This window comes from Tachyglossus aculeatus, chromosome 17 (genome assembly GCF_015852505.1).
Source record: "Tachyglossus aculeatus isolate mTacAcu1 chromosome 17, mTacAcu1.pri, whole genome shotgun sequence".
NCBI lineage: Eukaryota > Metazoa > Chordata > Mammalia > Monotremata > Tachyglossidae > Tachyglossus > Tachyglossus aculeatus.
Genome location: NC_052082.1, coordinates 14698405 through 14704547, shown reverse-complemented (window position 1 = coordinate 14704547; position 6143 = coordinate 14698405). Strand labels below are relative to the sequence as shown.

The 6143-nt window shown below is 42.1% G+C and overlaps 2 non-coding genes across 2 annotated transcripts; one reads left to right on the top strand and one right to left on the bottom strand.

Moving 5' to 3' along the window:
- The first annotated feature begins 1247 nt into the window (after positions 1-1247).
- LOC119939740 lies at positions 1248-1385 on the top strand. Its single transcript, XR_005454704.1, has one exon. It is a non-coding gene; the product is annotated as a small nucleolar RNA SNORA7 (small nucleolar RNA).
- Positions 1386-3530: 2145 nt separating this feature from the next.
- TRNAS-GCU lies at positions 3531-3612 on the bottom strand. Its single transcript has one exon. It is a non-coding gene; the product is annotated as a tRNA-Ser (tRNA).
- Between the last annotated feature and the right edge of the window lie 2531 nt (positions 3613-6143).

Sequence of the window (6143 nt, the reverse complement as noted above, 5' to 3'; positions counted from 1 at the left end):
TTTTATTCTCCCAAGTACTTACTACAGTGTTCTCCATACAGTAAGAACTGAACAAGTACGATTTATTAATTGATTGATTCATATCATTGGAAATATTTGGACATGTTAAGAGACCCTCACAGTCTGCTCTTGTCCCTGAAATTTAACCAAGAGCATATATTTCATTTTAGTCCTTTCATGTGAGGGAACATTCTAGCAAGTCAATTTAAGCCTAAATTCTAAGTTTCTATTCCAAATCCACTCATTTCCTGTGGTCTACTAATACAAAACATATTTGGGGGTTCTCTGTCTATGTGCTTGAACTGAGTGCAGGTCAATCATATTTATAGTTAGACAACATTTCAGCTCTAACCCTTGGATCTAGGGAGAAGTACTTTTCTTCTTGGTTTTGAACCAGCCTTTTCTCACAAAACGTAGGTGAAATTTACTAACTTAGTGCTCAATAAGTAAGTGCTCAATAAAGATGACTGAATGAATGAATGAATGTTAAGTCAAGTGATTCCAATAGTAGGTTGGGATCAGGCTAACTCTGGGAGTCAGAGGACCAGGGTTCCAAACCAGCTCCTCTACTTACCTGTTATCTGACCTTGGGCAAGTCACTTAACTTCTCTGCGCCTCAGTTTCCTTAACTGCAAAAAGTAGGGATTCCATACCTGTTCTCCTTCCTACTTAGACTGTGAGGCCCATGTATCCAGTCTGATTAACTTGTTTCTAACCCCATTGTTTAGAACAGTGCTTGACACCACAGAGAGGGGTGGGGCAGAATGTCAACCGCGTTTAAAAGAGAAAAACTCCTGCCTTCCCAGAGAGACAATAATAATAATAATAATTAATAATAATAACTGTGGCATTTGTTAAGCGCTTACTATATGCCAAGCACTGTACTAAGTGCTGGAGTAGATACAAGATAATCATGTCCCACATGAGGCTCACAGTCTAAGTAGGAGGGAGAACAGGTATTGCATGCCCATTTTGCAGATGAGGGAACTGAGGAACAGAGAAGTTAAATGACTCGTCCAAGTTCACACAGCAGACAAGTGAAGGAAGTGGTATTAGAACCCAAGTCTTCTAATTCCCAGGCCCGTGCTCATCCACATTTCTTCTTCCAAAACTCCCTGCCTCCCACCTATCAGTACATTCCACATCCCATAATCAACATAGTATTTTTCCTGACAGCATAATACTTGTTTTGGTCAATATTTCTCTCCTTTCTCTCTATACATTTTTAAAGCTTCAAGTAAAGGAACCCCTTCTCAGGATCGCACCTGGAGAGTTTCCAGTATTCTACCAGCCTCGACTACTGGAGGGAGAGTCCAGCAGAGGCATACCCATTCAATTCCTAGCTTGGGCAGTGGCTAGTGAGTGGAAGGCAATCTGCTACAAGTCAAAACTCACCTGCGCTGGGCAGCAGCGGCATGGGAGAAAGAGTCAAGGGCAGAGACTCAAGTTTACCGCGTGCAAGAAGGCGATGGTAAACCACTTTTATATTTTTACCAAGAAAACTCTATGGATACACCACCAGAACGGTTGTAGATGGAGGCAGGGTGTCCTGGGAGAGATGTGTCCTTGGAGTCGCAATGGGTCAGAGACGACTCGACAGCCTAAGACAAGTAAGGGAAATGGCATGACAAGCATTGCACAGTCATCAGTAAAGTATTTTCACAGTTGAATTAGGGAAGAAACAGCTTAAATAAATAATCAAAAAATCCCTAAGGAAAATAACAAATTTCCAATTTAAATCTGTTTTTTTCCATTCTTTCCCAACTTCACTTAAGTTTGCCAGAATTGAACTAAGAACATGTTTGAATTAAGCTACAAATGGAACTGTGGGGAGATGCCCCCCAATTCAGCTGGGGTTACCGACCAGAGGGCTGTTCCGGGTTCTTTAGATTGGGCGACCATGAGCCAGAGACCAGACTGATCAGTTCTGCCTCTTTATTGAATATACTCACGTATCAATTACTAGAAATGTTGGGTTTGTATGCGTGAACCCTGCTTGTAAAAGGCTTTTCTTTTGTATGTAAATATTTCTTTAGATGCTGACTTGATAGGTGGACCTTAAGTTAATGCGGTGGGAATGAGTAGCAGGGTGGGGACATTTTTTGATCTCGTTAAATTTAGTGACTTCAGACTTTTCATTCAATCAGTCTTCCATTGGTGCAGATCCTGTTCACCTAGGGTGCAACTCAAAAATTCATTTTTGAGCTTAATTCTTTTTCGAAAACAAGCCTGTGTGACAGCAAATGAGGTACCAGAGCTTTGTAATTAACTGCAAATTCTTTCCCAACCCCCTGCCCCTCCCCCTGGAGTGTTTGTTTGTTTGCTTGTTTCTTTTTTACACTGGTTATGTACAATTCACAGGATATCTGTTACTCATTGACTGGGTAGAGATTATCTGTCTACAAGACTTTCTCCAAACAATGAAATTCTCCAATGACCTTCCACGGGGCAAGGAAGATTCAGATGCTGGTGGTATCAAATATTTCTTTCTGCATCAGATATTTAGAAGGCATATATAAGACTGTGTTGAAAATACAATTGAGATTTTCCTCTTGGCTGGGTCATCACAACACTATGTTAGGAAGCATTTGGACAGTGTTAACAGCCATTGGAAAACGTTTAGTACATCTTTACTATTCTTTTTATTTTGTTAATGATGTGCATATAGCTGTAATTCTATTTGTTCTGATGATTTTGACACCTGTCTACGTGTTTTGTTTTGTTGTCTGTCTCCCCCTTCTAGACTGTGAGCCCACTGTTGGGTAGGGACCGTCTCTACACGTTGCCAACTTGTACTTCCCAAGTGCTTAGTCCAGTGCTCTGCACACAGTAAGCGCTCAATAAATACGGTTGAATGAATGAATGAATCCCTACACAACAACGAGCTCACAGCTTAAACAAAAAAAGAATTTTCCTGGGGTTTGGTTAAAGTTTTTAAAGCTGAGCTGGCAACCTTTCCTACCAGTTGGCCACATGCCTTCAGCCGGCTCTGACATATGTTCACACGCCTCCAGCTGGCCCAGACATATGTTCAATTGCCTCCCAATGGCTCAGACATATGTCCACCTGTCTCCAGCTGGCTCAGACATTGTCCACATGCCTCCACATGGCTCAGACATGCATCCGCCTGCCCAAAGCTACTTCGCTGCTGCTCAGAGAACTACCTGGGAATGAGCTTGGTTTACTGGAAAGAACCCGGGCTTGGAAGTCAGAGATTGTGGATTCTAATGCCGACTCTGCCACTTGTCAGCTGTGTGACTTTGGGCAAGTCACTTAACTTCTCTGTGCCTCCGTTACCTCATCTGTAAAATGGAGATTAAGAATGTGAGCCCTGTGTGGGACAACCTGATTACCTTGTATCTACACTAGTGCTTAGAACAGTGCTTGGCACTTAATCAATCAATCGTATTTATTGAGTGCTTACTGTGTGCAGAGCACTGTACTAAGTGCTTGGGAAGTACAAGTTGGCAACATATAGAGTCAGTCCCTACCCAACAGTGGGCTCACAGTCTAGAATAATAAAGCATCGACGACAAGGGAGGGATTCGAACCCACGCGTGCAGAGAGCAATGGATTAGCAGTCCATCGCCTTAACCACTCGGCCACCTCGTCACACTTAACAAGTGTCATCATTATTATTGTTATCTGCTTCTGCCTCCTTTTAAAATTGGTGGAAAGGATCTTTTCTCCTCGATCCTCATTTATAAGAAGGGTTGGAAAGTGAAAGTTGTCCTTCCTTTTTTTTTCAGAGCACGGGGGTGTCTGCGTGTTAGTGTGAGCGGGAGTCCTCCTGACCAGAAATCCATCCGGGTCGGCATCACGCTAGTTGTTTAACGATAACCGTGGTGAAGTTGCTATCCAGAAATGCGGTGCTGTTTATGGCAGCAATATAAAGAAATTTAAAAAGTAGCTCATTCAACTTTATTAATACAAAAGTGGATGGTTATAAGCCTATAAGCCTGGATTATAAACCTAGTGCCGGTCACTGATCAATTTTGATCAAGTCAATTAGATGCTGACAACTCACCGAACAATTCTTGACAACTGTGGGGTACAGTCAGTTGGTCCTGAAGGCCACTTGATCAAATGCCTCGCTGTGGGCAGGGAATATGTCTGTCATATTGTATTTTCCCAAGTGCCTAGTGCAGTTATAATAATAATAATTGTGGGTTTAGTTAAGTGCTTACTATGTGCCAGGCATTGTACTAAGCGCTGGTGCTAATTGGGCTGGACACAGAGGCTCACAGTCTTAATCCTCATTTTTACAGATGAGGTAAGTGAGTCACAGAGAAGTGAAGTGACTTGCCCAGGCCACATAGTGGACAAGTGGCGGAGTCGGGACTAGAACTCATGACCTTCTGACTCCCACGCTTGTGCTCTATCTACTACGCCATGCTAAGTGCTCAATAAATATGATTGTCTGACTGACTGAGTGTTTTATTCTTACCAGGAATACCAGAAATCCAATCTACTCTTTTTACATCTCTTCCTTGTATTTATTCATTTTTGTTTGATTTTGTTGACATCAATTGTATTTTCATTTTTACTGTTATTCTTGCTTGAACACAGTCTGTGTCTGCCTGCCTCCCAGCGTAGATAGTAAGCTACCTAAGAGCAGGACACCTATCTTTTAATTCTAGTGTAGTGCTCTGTTCACAGCAGCTCTTGATACGATGCCCTGCACAGAAAACCTATTCAATCCAGGATACAACGCACAGAAGGGGCTCAGTACAGTGCTCAGCACACAGAGTAGGTATCTGCTGGGGTGAAATTTGCATCTGAATTCATAAGTGCCAAAATAATCATTGACAGAATATTTTGGGGGGTCATGGCTTTAACGGGAAAAATTGAACAAAATGATTCATTCATTCATTCATTCAATCAATCGTATTTATTGAGTGCTTACCCTGTGCAGAGCACTGTACTAAGCATGTGGGAAGTACACATCTGTTTTGACTTGCTTCAGAAGAGAAAGCATCAAGATCAGAAGGTTTGATAGTTTTCGCCTTTGTCGATGCATTCAGGATTCTCACTCTGAAACTGCTCCTGAGCCATCCTCTATTTTCTTTTATTATTATTATTATTATTATTATTATTAATAATAATAATAATAATGGCATTTATTAAGGGCTTATTATGTGCAAAGCACTGTTCTGAGTGCTGGGGAGGTTACAAGGTGATTAGATTGTCCTACAGGGGGCTCACAGTCTTAATCCCCATTTTACAGATGAGGTAACTGAGGCAGAGGGAAGTTAAGTTACTTGCCCAAAGTCACACAGCTGACAATTGGCAGAGCCGGGATTTGAACCCATGACCTCTGACTCCAAAGCCCGTGCTCTTTCCACTGAGCCACGCTGCTTTTAAAGAAGGCCCGCAGATCCTCCATTCTGAATAGAATTGATTCAACTCCATTTGAAATCAGCAGGCAACCATACGCTCCATTTGTGCCAGAGAATTTCCCAGGAAGTGAGCAAAGTTTTTCAGACGTATTTCCTGAGAATAAAAATAATAAAAAGAATAACGTCATTGAAAGCGTTTCCTCATTCGTCTGGTATTCAAAGGACAAACCAGGCGTACTCGAAGTTCAGGGGATAAAGCTCTCTTCTGGAAATATTCCCGCAGGGAAGGTTTGCCTTGCTCGATCCAAGTCCAGTGTTTGATTCTGAAATCCGTCGAGATTGTCCCCAACCCACTAGGAAAGAACTGTGGAGTGTTTGCTTTATGTTTTCCGTTCCACTTCTCCTCAGAGTCTTTTAGGGCTGTTCTGTGTTGCTATAAAGTCTCAATTATCCTGGTCTGTTTTGCCAGTTTCTCCGGGCCATTTTCTTCCTCATTTCTATCCTGCCACTGCTCATCTCCTGGCAACTTCTCTGTTCATTTAGCTTCTCTAAATGAGGATGAGCAGTCACTGGGAAAGTGGGGAATATTGACCCCTGTCTACTTGTTTTGTTGTCTGTTTCCCCTTTCTAGACTGTGAGCCAGTTGTTGGGTAAGGACCGTCTCTATATGTTGCCAATTTGTACTTCCCAAGTGCTTAGTACAGTGCTCTGCACACAGTAAGCGCTCAATAAATATGACTGAATGAATGAATGAATAATAATTGTGGTATTTGTTAAGCAGTCACTATGTGCCAGGCACTGTGC